Source organism: Rhinolophus hipposideros (genome assembly GCF_964194185.1).
Source record: "Rhinolophus hipposideros genome assembly, chromosome: 5".
NCBI lineage: Eukaryota > Metazoa > Chordata > Mammalia > Chiroptera > Rhinolophidae > Rhinolophus > Rhinolophus hipposideros.
The window spans coordinates 72,274,381-72,300,410 of NC_138051.1; the positions used below are offsets into that span (position 1 = coordinate 72,274,381).

Genomic DNA, 26,030 nt, shown 5'->3' on the forward strand with positions numbered 1-26,030 from the left:
GTAACCATCACCACCATGTGATTCCGGGACACGTTCATCACCCTAGAGGAAACCCTGTACGCATTAAGCAATTACTCCCCATTCACCCCTCATGCCAGCCCCTGACAGCCGCTAACCTACTTACTGTCTACAGATTTTCCTACTCTATTTCATATAAATGGAATCACATAATACGTGGTCTTTTGTGTCTGGCTTCAACATGATGTTTTCAAGATTTATCCATGTTTTAGCATGTATTTCTACCTCATTCCTTTTCCTGGCTGAAAAATATTTCACTGTGTGAATATCTCACATTTATTTATCTGTTCATCAGTTGAAGGATATTTAGGTTGTTTCCAGTTTTTGGTTATTATGAATATTTGGCTGCTATGAACATTTGTGTACAAGTCTTTGTGTGAACATATGTTTTCATTTATCTTGGGTATATACTGAGGAGAGAAATTACTTTGTCAAATGTTCAACATTTTTTGAGGAACTGCCAATATGCTTTCCTCAACAGCTGTGCCATTTTACATTCCCACCAGCAATGTATAAAGGTTTCAATTCACTCACTTTTTAAAGATCTCAGATGTCAAATTCCTAATATTGGGGCCTTTCCTATAGACCCTGCAAAAATACAACCAATTGGATAGCAACAGAGTCGGAATCTAAAATCTGAAATGGGGAAGCAGCTTCTGGCTGAAACGGAGCTGATCATGCATCTCCCAAGACGTGCTCCCAGAAGCTGTCACGCAAGGCAGGGGTTTCATGTAGCTCAGAATCGCAAGGCCATCATATGCCGTGTCTCCTAGATCTATTAGGTAAGATACCCATGTGTGGCATTTCCACTGTCACCCACTTACAAATCAGATGAGGAAAAGAAGTGAGTCGAGATCTCATTGGCAAGTAGGAAGGAGAGGCCTATTCCAGGGAACCATTTTATTGATCAGAAATTAGATTATTTTCTGTGGAACCCGCAGACTGGGGAACATTTTGGGGTAGGGCAGGCGGACCAGCAGCAGGGCGCAAGATGGCTGCTGCCAGGCAGGCAAAGAGCAACTTTGGCCCAACTTGGGGTTAGGTGATATGCAGACGTCTAGGCAGGTGGGAGGTCTGAAAGCACCAATCACAGCACAGCTTCGGGAATGAGTCTGAGGAGCTGGACCAGGCCCTTGGGTGACAGGAGAGAAAGAGGCCGGGTACTGGCAGGCCCCAAAGGCAGGCCCATAGGCCTTCGTGCTCAACCTTGCCTGCTGATCCTGCCTCTTGTGTGCTATTGCCCTTCTTCAAACTCTAGGTCTATGCCAACACTTTTCTCTAAGTCCCTGAACACAGGAAACCCTCTCATCTCACCTCTAGTCATTAACATCATTTACATGTGCAGTTTTCAGCTCCCTGAAAATGTACACCCTGCCTCATCTCTAGAAAATGACTTATTCTTCAGGTCGCAGCTAAAGCATATCCCTTCTATGAAACCATCCTCGGATGCTCTCTGAGGGCCTGGAGGCTCCCTCCCCCACACCCCTGCCTTGTGGCATTGTACCAGGAGGGTCTTTCTCTTACTATTCTGGTTCATGGCTGTTACCCGCATCCCCCGGGGTGAGCAGGGTTGGGGCAGCCCTAGCACACAAGTGCTCAGTGCCCAGAAGATGAAAGGCTATTTTGCTCTAAGTCTGCTCCTGCGGAACTAAACAGGAAATGACCAGAGCTGGTGACAGAGAACCAGGCTAAGGGTTCAGGGCTTGACCACAGGAAGCACCAGTAAAGTAAAACTAAGACTGGGCAAGGGAAAAGGACTAGAGAAAAGGGAGTGGAGACAAGGCCAGGGGCACATAGAATTCCCAGGCATCCATTGAGGCTGACTCTGTGTGGCCCCATAGGAAACTAGGCAAGTCCTGTTTTGTACCATCCTCTGCACTATAAGTGTGCATGACCAGTGGGTAGTAATTCATTTCCTGTCTTCCTCCTCCTGCCCTATCGTTCCTCATTTCCTCTCTCTCTCCCTTCTTCCCTTCCTTCCATGCTTTCTCTTCTTTCCTTTCTTGCTGGTAATGGGCTTTGTACCTTCCTTTCCAGGGGAATAGAGTAAATAAGTAACTCTTATTTCTTCCTTTCCAGGAGAAATAAGAGTAAATAAATAAACTGAGACGCTGAGCTGAATGCAGTAGAACACATACATGTATACACACCCCCCTCACTCGAAGGACCTAAACATAGAGCTGGGATTTTGTGTCAGTTATAAATGCTTTGGCTGCAGATAACAAAAACCAGACTTAGAGGAGCTTCACCTAAAAGAGGAAAATTTTTCTCCTTCCCAGAAGGGTCATATATGAGCCCTGCAGGTCTGCTGGGTGGTTTTATAATGCTATCAACATCCCAGGCTCCCTCTGTCTTTCTGCTCCTCTGTCCTTGGCATGTGGCTTTCACCCTTTTGCTCACAAGAAGGCCCCTGAACTTCCAGGCATCACCACTGCAATCACAAAGTAAAAGGGGGGCGGGGAAAAGATGGGAAGGTGAGTGTCAGCTGAGTCTGTCCCTTTGGCTTACATCTCATTGGCCAGAACTGTGTCACATATCCACCTATCTGCAAGGCAGTCTGAGGAGGTGTTTATTTTTAATTGGGCATATGACCACCCTATAAAAATGATTGGGGTTCAAATAGTAAGGAAGAAAGGCCGAACAGATAGTAAGGAGGAATCTAGCAGTGTTTCCCATGGATTTTAAAGGCAGTCTTCATTCCATTATAGAACATTTTTTTCCCGAGAGCCAGTAGACTGGGATGGAGATACAAACCCTGGAGAAAAGTGGCTAACCCTGAACCCTGGTTCCTTCCCTTTATTATCTGTGTGGCATTGGACCAATTGTTTGATCTTTTTGTGCCTCATTTTTCCCATTTATAAACTTGGGGGGGGGATGACCCCTAATTCACAATATTGTCACAGAGATGAATCAGTTAGCACATGTCAAATACTTAGAGTAGTGCCAGGTGCATTATTAACCCTCAATAAATATTAGCTGTTTTTGACTATTATTTACTGACTACCTACTATACACCAAATGCTCTACATTATCTTCTCTAATCCTCACAACAAATGTATGGGGAAATAAATGAGTTCAGGAGGGGTCCCAGGCTCCACTGCCTGTCGTTTTGCCACTTCATTGAAGACTTCTAATCCTTAAGAATTTCTTTATTGAAAACACCTTTAAGAAATGTCTCTATGTCCTTTTCAGCAAGCAGTTTAGCAGTTGACACCATGGCAGAGATTAGTCGTAACAGCACCCCAGGATGTCAGACAAAACATCCCTGGCACTTTCTAGTAGGTCTTGCCCTGGGTTCAGTTCCAAGTTTTGAGTAAAGATTTAACCTAATTTCTATTCTTTCTTGCTCAATCTGCAAATTGGCTCAGCCATCCCAGATACTTAAAGAAATGTGTTCCTGGCACTCAGGGGATAAAGCTGATGCACTCAGAGCTTTCAGTGGGCAATTAGGACAGGGTGGAATCAATAGAAATGCTGGAGTGGAAGAGCATGGGGGAGGAGCCAGACCTAGGCTCACAGGAGATTCCAGCAGTTGGCCTCTGGGTAAGGTCAGACTGGTCAGAGAAGGCACTGACCTCTGGGGGTTGGTGGGGCAAAAACAGACGAGCACCCCCCTTCACTACCTTTCACTCCCATTACCCCCTGTGCTCACCAACCCCAAATAGACCATTAGATTGGGGTTGACTCCTGCAAGTCCAGTCTAAATGAAATGATGTATTCCTGGAAGTGCTTTGAAAAATGTAAAGACTCCTACCTCCATAGGATAAATTCCACTTCTAGGAATATTTTCTACAATGTGTAGAAAGATGTGGCATTTTGTATAATAGTGATAAAATTGGGAACAACCAAAGCATTCGTGAATAGGGGTTAGTTAATTTATGTACTACATTTTTTAAAAACCAAGATGTAAATCAGAATTTACTAACTTGAAAAGATATTGCTGACATATAGTTAAGTAGGAAAAAAGCACATTATGAAGCAGCATGTAAGATATGTACCAGTTACGTGAAAATCAAGAAACATATACATATATATGTATATATTTAGAAACATATTAGTAGAAAGGCAATAATATGGATAGAGACAAAGACAGAGATGTTTGAAAAAACTTCACCAAAATGTTAGCACTGGTTTATCTGCATAAAAATGTTCCTGCAGAACCAGGATTCTCACTGGAACTGGAAATTTACAGATAAGCAAGGGGAGGAGGTAGAATAATCCACAGTGGATTATTAGAGTTGGAGGCATCAGTATGAACTCATATTTAGCTTAATACGGACTCAGATGGTTACACATAGAATATTTATAGATATGTATGTATACACACAGGTTAGTATACACACATATATTTCTTTGCTCTGTCAGCTGAGAGGGCCTAGAAGAAATTTCACTCCAGTAGCAAGAAGCACTCCTAGTATCCAGATCTTTATTTTTAATACTATTCTCCAATAAAAGGAACCAGGGCTCCTTGAAGAAATGGCCGATTGTAGGACTAGGGCAAGAAATATACAAGATGAGCCTACAGCATCTTCTAATGCTATAAAGTAAGAAACTACCAAAAAAAATTTAAATAAAATAACCCACATTGATGGGTATATCAAAAGAACACAGAATTTCCAATGGCCAATACTGGAACAATTTGAGCAACAAAATCAATAAAGTGGTATTGGATTATAATCCAAATATAAAATAAATATCTATGAGTCCATATTAATATATACAAATGATTGAATAAATTAGTAAATGGGAGGAAGAGGAGACAAGATAAATCTCTCGGACAGAAGAATTCTCGATAACTTATGTAGATACTCTGCCCTCCAAGAGGGGCAATGTAACTTCCCACTCCTTAAGTGTGGCTATACATAGTGACTTCCCAGTGAAGAGGACAGTCTGGAAAGAGAGGGAAAAAAGGAATAGCTTTACAGTGGAGAATACTGACAAACTCATCTCAGTCTGGTGACCAGGGTCAATATCAACAGTCATAAATCATGTTGATAGTATGTAACCTTGATATGATGTGATAAAAATGACACTTTGCCTCTATGATCTTCCTTCTCAAAATTCACAGTGCCTGTCTTATGATGAGGAAAGCATGAGATGAATTCCAGCCGTGGGACATCCTGCAAAATGCCTGTCTAGTACTCCTCAAAAATGCCAAGGTCATCAAAAACAAGGAGAGGTTGACAACTGTCAAAGCCAAGAGAAGCCTAAGGAGACAGGTAAATCTAAAACTGTTTTAAAAAATAAAGCTTTTTTAAAAAATTTCCCACAGAATGCTTTTTCAATAGAATCAAAGTGAATTTTGATCTCAACCTTTAATAATACAGAAAAGTAGTAAAAGCTTTGAAACTAAAGCTTTTCTTTAAAGGTTCTCCAATATCCTGGATCAAGTTCTTACATGGGGCTTAAGGTTAAGATTCTTGGGCTTTCTCTAGGAAACTGAAAGATTTCCCCCAAACATATCAGAGGCAGGCACAGGTCTGACTGAGAGGAGGCGATGAAGAAGAGTGAGTCTTCCTTTTTTGGGTTCTTGATGGTCTCATTACACAACCTGTAGGTTAACCATGTGCATCTCAGCACAGCCTTTGAGATAATAAAGCTGACTGTTTCCAAGTACACGGTTTCCAGGTGACTGTTTCTACAGCATTAGGAGGTCCTAATCCATCTCAGTAGTAGACCACTGTCTGCTCATGGAACAGACCCAGAGGAGCTTTTCAGAAAGGCTTGGCGTTACCAGCTAGATGTGCACAGGTGGTGGCCAAATACTGGGGGACACATACCCTCAGACCTCCAATTCACTGGGAATGGCCTGACACTTCGCCATGAGCACACCTGGATGACAGACTGGTTTATGAGACATTCCAAAGATTCTCCTGGCCCCCACCTTAAGTCAGAAAGAAGAGTCTTGAGGGGCTGCCACTTCTGTGAATCAAGCTGAAGGGAGCAATCCATGGAATTGTTTTATTTCTTCTTATTGATTCTATATGTATACAACTTGACTAAGTAGAATTATAACAAGTTAAGTTTCTGAAGACCAGGAAATATGCTACAGAATTCTTTTGAACAGTCAGAGAAGTCCCTAAGTTAGCACCAGGATTTAGGAACAAGGTCAATAAAGGACATCTTCGAAAACTGAAAATGACAAAAATCAATATGTAATGAATGGGATTAGTCCCCCAGAGTTATTCATCCCTTCTAAGGCATGTATCCTCACAGATGTTTGACAAGCACATTACAGATAAGACTAGAGTGTCTCCCAAATCCCATCAGGAGCCCCAGGAAGCCACTGTATTTCCACAGGAAACTACTAATCTCAAATAGACTTTAGCTTATGGAGATAAGCTATAGTTTTAAAAATTGTAACATGCTAATGATAAATGCAATGGAAAGCTCTATATGGACTCAAAGATAGGAGATAAGTAGAAAAGACATCAGGTTTTTAAAAATTGGTCTAACCAAGACACTGACCAATTTAGGGTTTCTGGTTGCTAGAAAAATATCTTTTCCTGGGACAACTGGGACAGCTCTTCACATTCTAGCAGTGCTGGTTCTCTGAGACTAGGTAACTATTTCTCTGATTGTCATTTCTCCAAGGAACCTTATGATCTTTAGGAAGACAGTGAGAAGCAGGTGGTCCAGATAAATAGACGTATCGGATTATTGAAAGTGCTGCATTAATGTGTTTATAAATCAGTGTCTTATGAGTTTGGAAAACATCCTTCCATACTCCACACACACCTGCATATACTGCAGCTAGTGAGTTCCTAAACCCCAAGGCTGAGGAGTCAGGTGTTGGATGAAGATATTCTCTCCAAGGGCGACTCCATGAAGCCTGCTTGGGCTACCAGGTGGCCTCATTAATGCTTCCTCACAATAATCCTGGACCATGGTTTTAAACGTAATACCCTACACCCTAAATTTTACAAGACTGTTACTTAACATACTTCTTAGAGTTATCTCCTTTTGGGACTGGCTAATGTTACAGTCAGTGAAGATGGATCCGTCTGACTTACCCACATCTTTCTCTAATTGTATTTGAGTTTTCAAATTCATCCAAGAGCAAGAGGGTTGGGTACTTCCTTAAATGCACTGAACCACTTGGTGGCCCCTTGGACACCCAATGGTTGAGTATCAATGAAGGAATCATGATAAGATATGTGTGGACAGTGAAGCCCAAAGCCTGAGCTCACATCCTTTGCTCATGCTGCACACACAGACTTTTACCATCCATTTGTACTGAAACCATCTTCTATGGCCTGCAAACAGTATTATTTAACGAATTCCCAATTTTTTTCAGTTAGAATTAAAAAAGCAACACTCACAAGAGGTGAATTTGTGCTAGTCACCCATATTCAGAGAGCAGGTCTCAGTTTCCTTGAAGATATTCATCCATGGGTTAGGAAGAAGAATATGTATTTTAAAATATTTGTCTAGTGTATGTATGAGCAAAAACAATCTTATTCTCTAGCATACTCTTTTTTAAAACAATTATTTGGACTCTTTTCTGCCTTCTAAGAGAAAAACCATCACTTCTCTTTCCCCACTTTGCTATCTCCTTCCTGTCAAATGCTTTTTATAACAAAGAAATTGCAAAGCTTCTGGTCATACTCAGCATTTCCCTTGGTTTCTGCAGGGCTTCTTGGTGAACACCCCCCCTGTTATGATTGAAAACATTTGCCAGCTGTAAAATGTCTTCTCCAAGCCCCTCTATAAAAAAATATTAAAATCAAGGCTCGTGCTGTTATGAGTTTCTAGAACAACAGGCCTGGAGGCAACAGCTGCTCTTTCTGATTGTTGTAACACCAGCTCTCCTGGCAGCATTGAGATGGGCTCTTATAACTTCGCTGGAGGGAACCTACTGAAGTTCAAGAGCAGATTCCCACCAATTCTTGACCTTTGCATGATCTAGAAGGACCCCCTGCCAGCCACCAGCTAGCTATGTGGAAATAAAATGATAAAGAGAGACAGAAAGAGAGCTCTCCAAGACGCTGTACAACATTCCAATGTATCCAAAGGCCCCACTCCGAAGCAGCTGCCTGGGCTGGACATTTTGCAGCCTCCTTTGGGCATGGCTTCCCCGCTGGAGTATTAGGCAGGCCTTAGGGCAGGTGTCACAGGGCACATTGCACCACAGATACACATGGGTTTTAACCTCCAAAGGAACACGGCAAGGATCCTCTTTGCAGAACAGACTCTAAAGGAGAACAAAAAAGGAACTTTTTGGCAAGAAGCCTGACCTGAAAGGTCAGGTCAGAAGCATGACTCCCAGGTAAGAACACAGAGAGAGAAGGTGACTCCTGCAGCTTTCATGTCTCAGACACCAAAACACAATCCGAGTATTTGAGGAAGTGCAGCATCAGATCCATGCTTTCCAGCTCAGTTCTAAGTGGCAAGATGATCATAGTTCACCTCTTAAATGAGCACAAGACTATTTGCTTTCCTACTATTTGCTTCTGTCACCCTTGGGAACCCAATAGGTAAACCGTTTTAATAGACTATAGTAATCATATTAGGTACCATTTATATTATAATATCAAATACTCACAACGAACCAATGAAGTGAGTATTATTATATCTATTTTGTATGTGAATAACTTAAAGATATTAAGAGAGAAAGAACGTCCTGTAAGCCAGAGGCTGAGGGGATATTTGAACCAAGATCGCCTGGTTCCAAAGCATGTGTTCCTCATTGTACTCCACATTCCCTCTCCACTTTCTACTCCCTCCCTGCCCAGAGTGTTTGCATCTCAGGTCAGATGAGTCGGTGTATGTGAAACCTGCAGAAGAGAATGACCTCTCCAACATACCTGGAGGTCTATAGCCTGAATATTTTAGACACTATTTGCTGAAACGAAAACCTTCATTTGTGTATATCACAACTGGAGGGCCCTTTTAAATACCAGTGTCTCAAGCTTGCAAGGATCCCAAAAAGGCACCTAATCTGCATACACATCTCAGGAATTCTGTAAGTTATAGTGTCAACCAAATCCATTTTGCACGAGGATCAGATAGACCTGCTCAGAGAAAAGACGCAAAATACTTTGAGAACTGCCAGTAAGGCCTGGAATTGAAAGCATGCATTTATCTTTGCCTCCCATAGAAATGTCTCTAAGATGACAGCACATAAATTTAAAGGAATAAAGCATATGGACAGAGAATGGGAGGGGAGATGACAGAATGCAAGATGATGGGAAGTGCATGGATCAGTAACAACGGCAGACCAGAGGAAGTCAAAAACCAACTATGTTCAGAGAGATGGCGGATGAGAAGCAAGCTGATTTGTGCCATGGAGCCCCTAAAAGGCTTTGGGTTTGAGGGCACCAGGTACCTCTACAGGCAGGGATTAGGAGTAGGCAAAGTCTTCCTGAGAAGCGTTTATGCCACAGCCCTGTCCTTTCCTCTACCACCTGCAATCAGATGGCCAGTCCTCCACCTACTACCAGAGACAAGAGGCATATCCCCTGGAGAAGCTGAGCCAAAAAGTTTTCACACTAGAGAAACAAGGCTCAATAAAAGCTATAGAACTAAATGAAAAGAAGAGAATCAAATGAAAGTCTACACACTGGACAGTGAAACTCTAAGCCCTGTCTCAACCCCCTCCCACAAAGCTGACAGGGGCTTTGGAGAAAATGAACACCACCGGAGAAAGACTTATCTGTGATGACATTTCAGGACAGCTTAACAGGAAGGCACAGCCACTGACTTATTTTATTAAAATTATTTTTAAGCTTTTCATTTTAAAACTATTTTACTACCAAAAAAGCTGCAAATATAGTACATAGTTACCATGGACCCTTTGCCCTCCTTTCCCAACTGTTAATGTTTTTACGTAACTATAGTACAATGATCAAAATCAGAAAATTAACATTGATAACATACTAATTAATCTATAGGCCTTATTCAAACTTTACCCATTTTTCTTCACTTGTCTGGGACTTAATCCGGGACCACACATTGTACTTAGTTTTCCTGTCTCCTTAGATTCTTACAGTGTAGGACAGATGCCCATTATTTCTTTGTCTTGAATGACTGTGACACTTTCAGAGAGTACTGGTCAACTTCCTCGTGGAATGCTCCTTCTCAACGTATCATATCAGAAAGCATATGTTGCCATGTCTCATTACTAGAGACGTTAGCTTCGATCACTTGGTTAATGTGGTCTGCCAGTCTTTCCCACTCCGATGCTATTTTTGTAATTAATAACTGTATTGTGGGGAGTAAAATATTCTACTTCCCAACACACTTTGACCTGCTAAGTTTAGCACGCGTTGATACTCTTGTCTAGAACAATTATTACCATGGTATTTGCCAAAGGTGATTTAAAAAAAAAAAATTTCCATCATTCCTTCTACATTTTAAATTGAAATTCTACCATTAGAGCTGTCTATTCTTTTCTAGTTATTTATTTAGTAGCGTGTTTATTTATATCAGTATAGACTCATGGATATTTATTATTCTATTCTATCTTATTCTATGCTCATTATTTATTTTTTTTGCTTAAATTGCCCCAGATTTGGCCAGTGAAAGTTTTCAAAGTTGGCTCCTGTCCTTTTGACATGTCCCCATCATTTTTAGAGTACTGTCTTACTTCCTGGCACCATAAAATATTGCAGGCTGATTCCGTATTTTCTTCTAACCTAGTCAGGAATGAGCCATTTTTCCAAAGAGCACTGGTTCCTTTTAGAAAATGATATTTAAAAACCAGGATTAGCACTAGGCATGCTTGCTGCTATTAAGTACATTTCTTCTAAAGACTCTCGGTGGACAGAGCTAGAAAATGAATTTATGGACACGCATATACATATACATATCTATATCCTATAGTTGTTTTAAACATAAAGGGAGAATCAAATTTTAGCTTCAGATTGACATTTACTAAAATCTGCTTACAAAAGAAGGAAATGGGGATACACAATACTGCAATGGCTCAGCTCCTCAGCCTTCTCAGTTCCATGAAGTTATAAGCACTCTTTTATATACCTTTACATGGAATAAATACACAGAAATAGTTTAGTAACTTGAGCAAGCTGTAAAGTCATGGCATTGTCATGTTCACAATTTGCTTTCAAAGAGTTTAGAAGAAAAGTTCTTTCTACTGTATGTGCAGCTTTTTGGATTTGCTTTACATTTTTAAAAATTAATCAATCAAGAAAGAGAAATCATGAAAGAAAAGATTTATTTTTTTTTTAAGTTAGAGATTTAGTCCAGGAAATCCAATAGCTGAATACTCTGAGCTCCAGGAAAATAAAACAGAGTGAACAGAGGCAGACACAATCATCACAGAAGTGTAATAGACAAACATGTTGCATTTTCCACACAGGACACATTTTCTCAGATTAAATGCCTCATTTAGTGCTCATCACAATAAATGGAGAAGACGAAGCATATCATCATGACCTTTTAGGGCACTTGGGGAGAAAAGAGGATACAAAGAAATTCTGGAAGGAAAAAAAAGAAAAGCTCAAACAGGTCACATATTCTTTATGAGGCAATTTTTGACTGAAGAGTAGATGATTTCTCTTTGCCAAAACTCAGATCAATAAAATTCTCTTTATAAGACAGTGACTGAAATGTTCAAACCAGAAGAGACACACATCAGTCAAAAGGGTTGTTTTTTTCCCCAACAAAATCCTGCCATTTTTCTACTCAAGATAATGTTAAATTACAACCAGAAAATGCTGAAATGAGTTTCTCAGCTTTTTTCTTAATGAGATTGCTTCTTGAATGGTGTCAAAACTCAGAGCAGAGATTTGAGACCTATGTGCACTTGTCCTGGGAAGGCTGAATGGAAGAGGATAAGGATAAGGCGATCCTTACATAGGATGGAAGAGGATATAGAGGATAAAGGTCCAAGGATACGTGTGTAGATACCAGCTGCTCATTGCTGCTCTCCTGGAGGTGAACTGCTTTATTCATTTATATCCAAAGATGTTTAACAGGGATGCCATCTAATTACAACGTTTTCCTTGTAATGTGGTCCTCAAGAGGTGGATGACTTCTATTTTTGAATGGAGATGCAATAGCACGCCAATCAGGCAAAAGTTCTCATGACATAATATAGAGCATAAAGGATAAAGCCCCCCAACCCAGCCCCACTCCGGTTTGGTTCTATCCCTCATTTATCTAGGTTTTCTCCTGGGGATAAAGCACCATAAGGCTTGCTGTCCCATGGTCTCCTAGAATCAGTTCTCCAAATCCATACGTTCCCAGATAAAGAAGCTACCAAGTCTCTGTTACACACATAAAAGAAGACGATCAGAAAGTGTCAAAAGTTCCAACAAAGTCACCAGTTCCTCTATGGGAAGGCCAAGATCAGCCCCATGGCAAAAGCATCAGTTGTATGTTAACACTAGAGTTTGAAAGAAAAGGAGAGAGGAAGCTGTGCTTCGGAACGGCCAAACCCCCCACAATACGTGCTGTGGGATGCTAAGGGCTATCAGTGTCACACTGGGCACCTCCAAAATTTAGCTGTACTCCGCTAGCCATAGAAAGGACTTTGCAGGGCAGCTTCTGTAGCACCTTCGTGCAGGTTAGAGAAAGGAGGCCCTCTGGGCAGAAAACCCCAGGTCCACAGTTTTGAGATGGCCCTTCTTCTGGGCAGAGTCAGCCCAATGAAATGTACTGGATTCCAGACCCCACTTTTTGCTCCCTCAGCCCCGTACCTTTGTGCCCTGAAAGCACAAAATGCCCAACATGTGTGGTAGTCCTGGCTGTTTGACCTAACCTGGTCCTTATCTGGTGAGCTTGGCTAAAAGCAGGTTAAGTGGCTCTGCTGGCTTTTCTCCAAACTTACATCTTGATTGAGGCCTTGAATTCTGACTGCTCTGTTGGTAGAAGAAGCACAGAGAGAGACACACAGGAAAAGAGGGCATTTCTCTCTCAGGCCTCCAACAGCTAGTCCAAACCTGTCCCTCCATGCTTTCCCCTCGCCTTCTGCTATACTTTCATCCCTGCTTGCAGTACACGCGCAGGAGGGCCTCCTTCCAAGCAAGAGGCAGTCCCAGGACCATCTTAGCTAAGCACAGCTTCTGGTAAGAAAGACATATGGATATTAAATCAGCAATCAAGGATATTACATTTTGTCTTGACCTAATTCCACTCCAAATGTGAGAGCCTTTTGGTACCTTAGGAAGTTCTGAATTACCTATGAGGAGTCTCAAAGTTAGATTCCCATCGTAGAGAAATTATTCCTTTCTTAGGGTAAAACTCTTCCAATGGGCCAATGTCTAATGAAGCACTAATTAGAGTGAATTCTCACCTACCAAATACAGGGCTCAATCAAATCTCCTTCCTTCCCTATGTCTATGAACTCTGGAGCCAGACTGCCAGTTTAGATTTTGTCTTTGCTACTTACTACAAAGGTTGGGCAAACCTCTCTAGGCCTTAGCTTCCACATCTATAAAATGTAAATAATAATGATTTATAATTGATGGGGTAATTGTGAGGAGTAAATGAGCTAATATGTGCAAAATACTTAGCACAATATATGGCATCATTAAGTACTAAAAAATAATAGCTGTTATTATTACATAACTTTGTACAAGTTTGGTAAACAATTTTCATCTTTTTTTTTTTATTAGTTTCAGGTGTACAAGACAAGGTAATACTTAGACGCCCACCATCTACATCCCTCACACTGTTAACCCCCCTCCCCCCACCCACCATCCCTCCGACCTCACACCCAGCCATCACATCACACACATAAAATTATAGTTGGCATTCATTAATGTTTAGCCTCTGGTGCACAACGCCACGATCAGGCATCCACACCATCCCTGAGGTGGTCTCCCAAATAGGACGCATGCCCATCGGATACCCAACAAAACCCCTAACAATTTTCATCTTAAAGTGTTTAAGAGTGCTTGTACCATCCTTAAAAGGCAATTGAAAAATCACATCATCTCCACACCAAAACAATAGCTTGCCTTCCAATATGGAGACTTGTTGCCAAGATATTTCAATAGTAATCAGCCCAGTGAATCTTCTTGAGTTAACAATAGCATTCAGAAATTAAGAAACTTTTTCCTTTCTTTGATCCTGTTTCTCCAATTCTGTCCCCTCTCTGATATCTCCATCTGAATTCAGCCTCCAGGGAAACGAGCTCTGTTTGACCTGGCCAAGTGCTGACAGCAGGAAGAAGCCCTCGTCTGCAGGAAGAGTCACGTGGGGTTTTATTTTATTTTATTTTATTTTTCCCGTTTTTTTTTTTTTTAATTATTTATTTATTAGTTTCAGGTGTACAAAACAAGGTAATACTTAGACGTTCATCATTTATATCCCTCACACTGTGAACCCCCCTCCCCCCATCCACTATCCCTCCGACCTCACACTGAACCATCACATTATATATATCAAATTATAGTTGGCATTCATTAATGTTTAGCTTCTGGTGTACAATGCCATGATCAGGTATCCACAGTATCCCTGAGGTGGTCTCCCAAATAGGACGCATGTCCATCGGATACCCAACAAAATCTTTACATTATAGAGTACCTTCCCCAAATTAATTTTCAAAAAAACCCTGAGGCCATCTTGTGGTTACCAGCTGCTCCCATAAGACTATCAAATGACTTTTCTACGGAAACATTGAAGGCCAAGAGGGAGTGGCAGGAGATACTTAAAGTGATGGAACACAAAGGCCTACAACCTAGATTGCTTTATCCAGCAAGGCTGTCATTTAAAGTTGATGGAGAGATAAAGAGCTTCCCAGAAAAGAACAAACTGAAAGAATTTATGACAACCAAGCCAGCATTGCAAGAAATACTAAAAGGACTTCTGTAAATAGAAGAAAGATGAAAACAATTTACTACAAATCTAAAAATGGCAATAACTATGTACCTATCAATAATCACTTTAAATGTAAATGGATTAAACGCTCCAATCAAGAGACATAGGGTGGCTGAGTGGATAAGGAAACAAGACCCTTGTATATGCTGTATACAAGAGACTCATTTCAGATCAAAAGACACACACAGGCTGAAAGTGAAGGGTTGGAGTAACATATTTCATGCAAATGGAAGCAAAAAAAAAGCTGGAGTTGCAATACTTATATCTGACAAAATAGACTTTAAAATGAAAAACATATTAAAAGACAAAGATGGGCACTATATAATAATAAAGGGATCAATCCGACAAGAGGACATAACCCTAGTAAACATCTATGCACCTAACATAGGAGCACCTAAATATATAAAACAGGTACTGATGGACATAAAGACAGAGATCAACAGCAACACTATCATAGTAGGGGACTTCAACACACCTCTGACAACAAGGGACAGGTCCTCCAGACAGAAAATCAATATGGAAACAACAGCCTTAAATGATACTTTGGAGCAGTTGGATTTAATTGATATTTTCAGAGCATTTCACCCCAATGCTGCAGAATACACGTTCTTCTCAAGTGCACATGGAACATTTTCTAAGATAGATCATATGTTAGGACACAAGACAAGCCTCGATAAATTTAAGAAAATTGAAATCATACCAATTGTCTTCTCTGACCACAGTGCTATGAAATTAGAAATGAACTACAGGGGAAAAAAACCAGGAAGATACACCAATTCATGGAGGCTGAATAACATGTTGCTAAATAATGAATGGGTCAAGCAGCAGATCAAAGAAGAAATCAAAAGATATCTTGAGACAAATGAGAATGAGAACACGACGACCCACGTGGGGTTTTAGTTGTGGCGTCTCTCCCTAGCACGCCAAGCTAAATGCCATGTAAGCTCTGCTCAGTGCTGCTGGATGTTTGCAGCTCTTGCAAAGAGATAGTTGGCCACAAAGGAGCTTCTGACTGAGTGTAAGGCTCTTTGTGGCTTTGGCTTCCTGGGGTTTGGAAGCATGTGGTGAGAAACTGCACTGGACCTTATTCTCAAATAAAAGATCAACTTCATTCAAATTCAGCGTTAGCACTAGTTCCAGAAAGGGCTGGCTTCCCTGTCCTGCCAAACTCGGAAGAAGAAAGATGAAGAAAATGGTGCTTTAGGAAAGCTAATCTGCTATTTATGTGACAGGTATACTGGGAAAGAGTAGCTCTGAAGACAGAGAGATGGTCCAGAAGTGAGACAAACAGGCCTAACCCAATGAAAAGGAAACGGAAAGGATTGTTGTGTCTTCCTCCATTCAGGCTGCTATAACAAAATACCACAGACTGGGTGGCTTATAAACAACAGATGTTTATTGCTCACAGTTCTGGATGGTGGAAGTTTGGGACCAGGGTGCCAGCAGGGTCAAATTCTAGTGAGGGCCCTGTTCCAGGACACAATCTTCTCATTTTGTCCTCACATAGCAAAACGGGCTCGGGAACTCTGTGGGATCTAATCCCATTCATGAGGACTCCGCCCTCATGACCTAATCACCTTCCAAAGCTCCACACCTACTAATACCATCACCTTTGGGGATTAGAATTTTAACATATGAACTTTGTGGGAACACAAACATTCACACCATAGCAAGATGAAATATGGTCCCAAGGAAAAGCAATTTGAAACACTGGCTATCTGGGTGGCTAGAGGGCAGGGGAAATGGAAGCGATAAGAAACTCCAGGGATTTAAATCTGGGTGGCTAAAAGAATCCATGACTAGGAGGGAGGCCGGTGCTGTGAGAGTTAAATGATAAGCTGCTGAGTTTGATGATATCCTCCTGTAAAGATCCAGTCTGCAACAAACTTGGGGAAAAGAAAGCAGTCAGGGCTGGAAACTCAGATTTTGGAGTAACTCGCATCTATTGTGAAGTTGTGAGAATGGGTGTGTGCTCTGAGGGAAAGAACATAAAGAGAGATTTATTTTTAGGAATTGACTCACATGATTATGGAGTCTGACAAGTCCAAAATCTGCCAGGTAAGCCAGCAGGCTGGAGACCTAGAAAAGAGCCAATGTTGCAGTTCAAGTTCAAAGGCTGTCTGCTGGCAGAATTCCTTTTTGCTCAGGGAACCTCAGTCTTTGTTCTAGTAAGGCCTCAACTAACTGGATAAGGCTCACCCACGTTATGAAGGGCAATCTGCTTTACTCAAAGTTCATCAATTTAAATGTTAAACTAATTCAAAAAAACACCCTTATAGAAATATCCAGAGTAATGTCTGACCAAATATCTGGGCACTATGGCCCAGCCCAGGTGATATAAAAAATTAATGAACACAGAAGATGAGGATACAAAGGATGGACAATTAAGTTCGCGAACTTTCCGCTATGCATTTACACAGTGCAAAGTTTGAGAACTTAATTGTCTGACCTTTTCATATGTCTTCATGGAGACCAAGGATAGGGTTTTAAGGTAGATAACGATGATCAAACATGAGCACTGCCTGAGAGGCCAAGCACTAGCGTTGGGGATCATTGCTAATCACCTTTCTCCTACTTTCAAGTTTAAGATTTTGACTTAAGAGTATGAGCTTTGGGTTAAAAAAAATTCTAGGAGCCCATAGTGACTCAGCCATTACTTGCTGTGACCTGCACAAATCACTTTCCTTCTCTGGGCCTCAGTTTTCCCATCTCTAAAATAGGGATAATTGTATCTATTTCTTAATATTTTGAGCAGTAAATGAAATAATATTTTTGAGTGTCTAGTACATACTCAGTGCTTGATAAAGAGTGGCTCATACTCTTTAATCACATTAAATTAATTAATTACATCATAATAGGTGTATAACAGATAATATATAATTAATTGTATACTAGATCATTTCTCATAGATAATAGATTATCATTTTGATCATTATTATCTTCATCTATCCCATATGCTGAGGACACAATTTAGAGTAGAAGGATTAAAGAGGGAACAAATTAAAGATTATAGGAAGCATTAAAGAGGGAAATGAGGAATAAGGGAAAATGTGTGCCTGCACTGGATTGAAGACCCAGCATTCTACACTGCAACCCATCCTGAGATCTGGACACTTTTCATTTGTTCCTTCCCCTTTACAAGCAAGGAAACGTTTTCAATATGAATATACTGACTTCTCCCAATCCTTAGTTCAGTAACAGAGTCAGAACTAGAGAGCAAGCCTTTTTTCCTCCACTTTGCGCTTTTGTCACGAGATCAGCATATCCCTACTCCCATGACTTAGCCCTTGATTTTGATGCTGCATTTCTTAGAAATGTCCAGTGAGAATGAGGGTCATAGTGGACCACATCACTTCCTTCAGCAGTGCTGAGGCAACTTAGGGAGTAGGTGTGGCACTCACACCACAAAAGGCAGCCATGGATTCTGACTTACATTTTACTTAGGTTTTTCTGACAGTCAAAATCACCTTGCTTTTTTTCTTTCAGCCTAGTGGAACAGGGGTTAATGACTTTGTCCAGTCAAAATTACCTTTCTTTTTTTCTTTCAGCCCAGTAGAACAGGGGTTAATGACTTTGTCCAGAGAAACAAAAGACTCAAATCCAATTAAAAAGATCTTAGAAACAAGTCAGGCATGAAGAGTCTTCCAGAAACCCTACAATTGAATTTTTTTTCATTGACAAATGACCCTGCCATCATTGTAGATAGGGTAACATATCTAATTCCTATAAATCTATATCTTGAACTGAAGCCTGCAGGAGAAGCTTTGATGGAAAGAAAGATCAATGGGACTGAAAAGAACATATTCCACTTCATTCCCTCTCTCTGAATTCAATTTCTCAGCAGGTACTCTGGTAGCTTCCCTTTTCCACCCCTGTCTGAAGCCAATTCTCATTTATCCTACGCTAATGAAGAACATGAAACCAACGGATTCACCAAACACCTAACCTAGTTAAGACCTCAGCCCTCTTCCCCAAGCAAACTTCTTCCTCTTGATATTGTCATCTTATGTTCTCCATCCACAAGAGAAAGAAATAAACTGGGAAAATAACCAGAAAGAGAAGAGGTGGAGAGAGGATTAAAAGGCCCAGAGTTTAGAAACAAGAGAACCTGCTTCAGTATTATAAAGTGTCAACCATACTTGCTTTATGCTTAAATCAGACTTAATTTGGCTTTTTTGAGGAAGCACCAGCATCCAAATCATTCACTAACTGGCCTGCTATGTCACACACAATATTACACCTTGCTATTATGAAGGCAAGACATACAGGGTCTGACAAATAAGTTCATGAACTTGTTGCAATGACGTTGCTAACATTTTTTGATATCAGAGGGATTATTCATTATGAATTTGTTCCAACTGGACAAACAGTTAATCAAGTTTACTATTTGGAAGTGCTGAAAATGTTGTGTGAAAAAGTTAGATAATTTGAACTTTTGCCAACAATTCATGGCTCTTGCATCACGACAAGGCACCAGCTCACACGGCACTGTCTGTGAGGGAGTTTTTAGCCAGTAAACAAATAACTGTGTTGGAACTCCCTCCCTACTCACCTGATCTGGCCCCCGATGACTTCTTTCTTTACCTGAAGATAAAGAAAATATTGAAAGGAAGACATTTTGATGGCATTCAGGACATCAAGGGTAATACGACAGGTCTGATGGCCATTTCAGAAAAAGAGTTCCAAAGTTGCTTTGAAGGGTGGACTAGGCGCTGGTGTCAGCTTCCCAAGGGGAGTACTTCGAAGGTGACCATAGTGATATTCAGCAATGAGGTATGTAGCACTTTTTCTAGGATGAGTTCACGAACTTAATTGTCAGACGTCTTAGTCCTGGAACTAACATTACTCACTTTGTGATCTGGGACAAGTTCTTTAATCTCCCTGTGACTCAATTTTATCATCCGTAAAATGGGTATAGTAATAGACTGCCTCATAGGCTGTGATGAGAATTAAATGCGTTATTATGTATAAAGCACTTAAGTGCTATTGTAGAAATATCATCAAAGGGCATAGGATACCTGAGAATAATTCCACTAGGACTGTCACAAAAGAAATATTTCTTGGTCTGGGCCTTCAGAAAATTGAGTAAAGGTTTAAGGAAAATGGAGAAGGGTTGGAAAGGCCATCCTAGAGGAGAAGCCAGCCTAACAATGGCACAGAAGTGAAAATATGCACGAGTCACTGGCTGGTAAGAGAGGGAATGGGAGAGAAATGTTGGAGCCTCAGGCCTCCTCTCCCAGGCTCTGCTGGGCTTGTGCCTGCAGGGATGAAGGCTGTGCAGATGATCTATGAAGTGCCCGCTGCAGGGAGAAAGCGGTCCTTGACTGAGGACAGGAACGGGACGGGGAGCATCTCCATCTGCTCCCTTCAATTCCATCAGCATCTGTTCCCATTACTCCCCCATTAGGGGGTGGAGGGTGGAGGCTGGGGGGATGGAAGTGATGTTTGGCCCTGGGATGGGACATCCTTCCAGTTAAATTCAAGCAGTGCTAATCCTTGGCAAGTTTCTGAGTGGAGCCTTCTGTTCTAGAATTTTCCCTCCTTCTGAGCTCTGTCTTCATAAGCAGACACTGCCCACAGGCTTCCCTCTGCTCCTCACTTTCTAGAGTCCCCCAGCACTCTGAGGAAGGAGCAGACCAGGTGAGGCAGACCTGAGGAGACCATGGGGTACAGAGGTAACCTCAGCAGCCACAGCGTCTGTCCCCTGACAGGGAGCCCAGACTTTTAGGGGATGGAGAGAGGCAGAGAGCAGGGAAAAAGACAGAGACAGACAGAGACAGGAAGGAAGAGAGATGGAGGGAGAGAGTCAGAGTGTACTGAATACTTTTAGTGCTCCATCTTACAATGCCTTGGCATTCACCTTTTCCAAGGTATAACCCGGGTGGAAGTAGGAGTGGTTCCCTCCTCACCATCATTCTCAGTGGTCCCTGTGGAATTGGTGCTCCTGTCTCATGACCTTAGGCTCTGATGGATTAGAGGCCTCAGGTCCCCCAAGCTCTAGACAGAGTTGAAGTTCCATTAGAAACCATGACTGTCATCTATTCATTTTAGGGTACTCGTGCCAGTGGATGAGCAGGGAAGGACAGGAGTTATGATGTTTGCAGAGATAACTGGTCCTGATGACCACAAGGAGCTGGGCTGCTGCTCTCCAGAGGGAGGCAGGAAGGAGTATGTCTGGAATCTAGGGGATCCCATGGGGCAGTGCCCAGTGATGACTATAAAGAGGCATTTGTACAACCATGGCCTGGAAAGTCCTTAGAGAAAAAGGTCCAGGTCATCCCACCAGGCTAGCAGCCTTGACCCACTAAAGTGCTCGCTGAGATGAGGGGAACATAAAAGGTGTATTGGGGGAAGTGGAGGATGAATCTCAATTGAGGCCTTGGGACCAGTTGTAAGATCACAGACCATGGCATGTTCCACTAACCCTCCTCTCCTAAGTCTTTTGTCGAGATGCAGTCAGCCTACACCTTTAAGTCTTTGAGACAACTTGGACTTCTAGGAGACATCACTAGATTTGCACAGTGCAAGGGAGTACTGAGTCTGGCGTCCTGTCTTACTTCTTCCTGGCCCACTTTCCATCTGCTGCTGCTGTGATACCCAGCTTTGCACAGGCGTAGCTCACAGTGTCCTGCCTCAGTTGCACTGTGCCTCAAGGTTTCTTGGACTCAGTAGCATGGAGCCCTGCCCAGATCTGCAAGAACGTTAATACCCAAGGTCAGTCCTGAAGCCTCTTAATGAGTGTCCCTCCCTTCCGTTGCTCAGACGGACAATTCTGGGCATGCTCTGCAGGACTCCTCACAGCACCCAGTGGGGTTGAGTCCCAGTGGCCTGCAGTAGTGACTCCTCAGTGACAGCCCCTGTAGTGGCTTTCCTGCCTTGCCTGTCATATGCTTTCCAGTCCCCACGACTGTTCCCCAGGAATTACTTTCCTAGGTCAGCTGCCTACTCTCAAGCTTTTGTCTCAGCTCTCCTCTGAGGGACACATTTAGGGTAGGGGGAGGAGGAGATGGAGAAGAGAGTCACAAAGCGGATACAGAGGTAAACAGCAAAAATCACAAAGGAGAAAGGTCAGAGGAGAGGAGACATGTTCCATGTTCCCTGACAAATCAAATTCCCTGGTCAGTTTCTGGGTCATGAAGGTAGCACTGAGTTTAAAGTGGGAATGAGAGGCCAGCAAGAGATGTGAGTGGGGAGGAAAGACTGTGTAGAAAACATGTTACAATCCAGACCTCTCCCCGGCCCCACCTTCCCCCACCCAGATCCCATAGCCACATCTCAGAGCATCTACCTCAGAAGGGACCAGATGGGACAGAGCCGAGGACCCCTCCAGGGCAAGGCATCCTCCTAGAGGAGGCAGTATGAAGTGTCAGGGCATAGATGTGGGAGGGTTGAGACACTTCATTCTGGGACAACTGAGAGCCAAGCTTGGGAGACCCAGCCAGTTCCCAGGGGCAAGAGCAGAGTCATAAACAGCAGACCAAGTGAGGCATTGCAAGGCAAGCAGAAGTAGAAGTGGAATGTGAACAGGAGGGGCACACCTGTGTGCAGGCAGGGACAAATTCCTTTGTCTGTGGCTCTTCTTTACCTGCATGTGGGCTCCCTCAAGGATACCCACATGCAGGGCAGGGGAGTGGCCCTGTGTCAGTGGCACAAGGAAAAGGCAGTTACCTCTGCCAGGGTGGTAAGGACTGACAACCGCTCAGTGCACTACCCAAAGGTATTTTAATGTGGTGTCCCTTGAAGAATATTTATCCAGCCAATATTTACAGAACACCTACCATGTGTTGGGTGCTGCTCTAAGCGCTGCAGTGGACAGATTCCCTGCCTCAGTGGAGCACATAGTCTTATAGGAGAGACACGATGTCTTGGTGTAAATAAATGACTCTGAGAGAATTCCAAGCGGAGGCAGGGACATAGGGAGCTTCACTGGTGCCCCTCAAATCATACCTCACCAATCACTTAGCTGCTGGTGAAACCGGTCTAATTTTCAGCCCTGTAAATAGGAAATAATCCTACAATGAAGTTAACATCACTGCATCACCGTGATGAAAAGTGAAGCATTTCAGAAATAGCACCAATGGGTGGGGGCTGGTCCCGAGAAAGGATGAGTAGGGTGAGACCAAAGTAGGCCGAGGCTGCCGAGGCATGAGCGACCAAAGAGTAGGTGCTGTTCAGAGTCCATGGACCCACTGCCTCTGCCCCTTCCCTGTGGGTGGAGGGAACTCCTTTGATGTGCATAAGCTAGGATTCACAGATAACAAGACCATGGTGAGTCTTACACACCCCGGCTCAGCTCCGCTCCCTACATCACGAGAGGATGAAGAGGAGAAGTAGGTGCAGGCTCGGGGTCCCCTCAGGACTCCTCTGAGGCACCAGCCCAATCCCTACCTGGGATGGCTCAATCCTGGCCTTGCCTGCGTCTGCTCAGCTCTGGCACCAACACCAGCCCTGAAGATGTCGTCCAGCCACTCCTGAGTCACACAGTACACGGGTTCAGTGGGGAGCTCCATGCCTACCCTGCTCTTGGGACTGGATCGCTGGCTGTCCTAAGCCTGTGTCTCAGGGATGAGTCACAGGTGTTCCCTGAGTTGTAGCCCTGCCTCCCCCCAACTCCTCCATGTTTACCTGCTCCATAGTCAGGGCTTGTTCCTAGCTGTTCTGCTGGAGCCAGAGCCTGAGCTCCAGTTCCCTAGCTGCATGGGAAAGTTCGTGTCTGTGCATGATGGAAAGTTCTCAAACTTAGTTGTTCCACTTCATACATGTACCCTGCTCTTCAATACCCCCAGCTGCCATCTGGAGTCATGTTTCAAAGGGAGAACCATTCAGAACCACTGTGCTGCCACTTCGGACCCCAAGTACTACCCCAGGTACCTGGGTACTCCTGATGCCACACCTCACCCCTCAGAGTCACTCTGAGTGACTAGGCTGAGTGGCAAGGCTGGTGTGAATGGTCTCATTTCAGGGACCTTTTCCTGTCTCTTCCCTCCATCTGCTCAAACTCACTCCCAGCCTGACTCATGGCTCAGCATGCATGGATTTGCATAACAACAACACTTCGGACCAGGAAGCAGATATACATGTACACACAAGACATAGATACACACAAGTGAAAACTTTTCCTAATATAAAGATCCAAGGCTTTGTAATGGTTTTAAATTACTCCATTTTCTGTAGCGAACTCCTCTCTCGCTCGCTCGCTCTCTCTCACTCTCTCTCTCTCTCTCTCTCTGTCTCTCTCTGTCTCTCTCTCTCACACACACACACATACACACACACACACACACGCCACATCATAAACATAAGTTGACAGGCTGTGAAACTGCATCTCATTTACTATATAATGAAACACCATAATGATACTTTTAGAAATAATGCCTTTTCTCTGAACTACTTTTCATTTTAGTATTTAATACATGTTATTACCACAATTTTCATCTGTTTTTCAGAAATATTCTGCAAAATCCATTTTCTTTGTTGTGAAACTAAACCCAAAGTTGGGCATACAGAACTATAAGGTACTGAAAAGATGTCACATCTGTAAGGATACCTTCTGAGCTAAGCTTAAATTAACACTACGAGTTATGGGTTAAATTAACACTACCTTTAGAAGGCTTTGTTGGTTTTCTGGGACCAAAAAAGTTATAAAAGTGAAGTCAATAATAAAGCAAATGACAAAAAAAAATTTATATTAGTCGGGATTTGTTTTTCAGTTGAAGGGACCAGAACACAACTCAAAATAACTCAAGCAAAACAAACAAACAAACAAACAAAAAATAACCAACCAAACAAACAAACAAACAAAAACATGGGGAGAGTGGACAGTGGGGAAGCAGGTTCCAACATACCCAGGTCCAGGAACTCAAAAGGAAGTTATCAGATCTCTCTACCTCTCAGCTCTGCTTCTTTCTGTGTGGTATCCTCATTCTCTCTCACTGAAGAAAGATTTTGGTTGCAGAAAATTCTAACCATCATCCCAGCAGATCCAGAAAATTCCAAAGGAGTATAATTGGCTCCGCTTCAGTCACATGCCCACACAATTCCAATCACTGTGGCCTGAAGGATAGGGCACTATGATTAGCCAGACTCCGGCCCCATGCCCACACCTGTGGCTCCGTGGAGCAGAGCTCTGTGAGTGACAGCCCCACCAGAGCTACACTGTATCGAAAAATGGACATTTTCTTAAAGAAAGGGAGTACCAGAAGAGAAGGGTGGAAGGAAAAGCAGACAGATAAAACAAGGTACCTACCTCATAATTCAGTGCTCTGGTTTTCCTTGACGTACACTTAACCTCTTAACAGTATTTCCTGGTCCCATAAAAGTGGAAAAGAGGATTTATCTATATTCACACATAGGAGTGAGTACACACAGACAGAAGAATGAAGAGAGACTCAGAGGACGCTCCAAAATCTACCAGTCAGCATCACCATGTAGAGAAATCTCTGCTTTCAGAGGAGCCGAGCTCAAACCAGAGGTGATGAATGCAAGCAGGAAAGCTCACTTCTTCCAGGGACATTCAGGGCAAGTGGAAGAAAGGCTTATAAACATTGCAAAACCATGCTGGACTCAGGGCGAAAGCTGCTGTTACCACCTCGCCCTAACCGAACACCTGCCTTGTGCAGCTTAGCATGACTCCATCTACCTGGGTGGTCTCACCCACCTCAGCGGAGCACTTTGAGCCCATCAAAGACTATAGATAGGCCCATTGTCCCATCTTCTTTCCATCATCTGCTAACCAGGATTTAACTATCCTTTGAGTTCTGCTTGTTGCTTCTGTTTCACCAGGCTGTGGGAGATTAGATTTCATAACTTGGCCAAGACTTGCAAATACAGTTTTAAGGAAAACTATTCCCACTCTAATAAAGCAATTGCATGATGCTGGCTCCCTAAACTACCAAAGTCCTTATCCTTGTTCTAAAAACATTGATCTTAATCACCCTTTCTGATTTTATCCTCCCTCCTTCATAAATACTTCCTTCAAAACACTATACTTTAAATTACGGTCCTTCTACTAGTTTTTTACATCTCAGCTTTTGGGCTTTTGCTGTGCTAGTTCCATCACTTGGGTGGTTCTTTCTCCCATCAAAATTTCAGTCGTTTTTCAAATATTATGTCAAAAAACAGCCTTTTTCAAGGAGATTCCTATGGCCATCTCCATGGGAAACGATCGCCATCATTAGTATTGGAATTGATGTTTGAATCAAGCTAATTTAAATAGCTTTAAATGC

The 26,030-nt window shown here is 42.5% G+C and overlaps 1 protein-coding gene across 1 annotated transcript in view; it reads right to left on the reverse strand.

Annotated features, from left to right (window-relative positions):
* Window positions 1-26,030, reverse strand: part of LOC308498194 (uncharacterized protein) — a 294,791-nt gene that overhangs the window by 45,521 nt on the left and 223,240 nt on the right. The window lies entirely within an intron of this gene.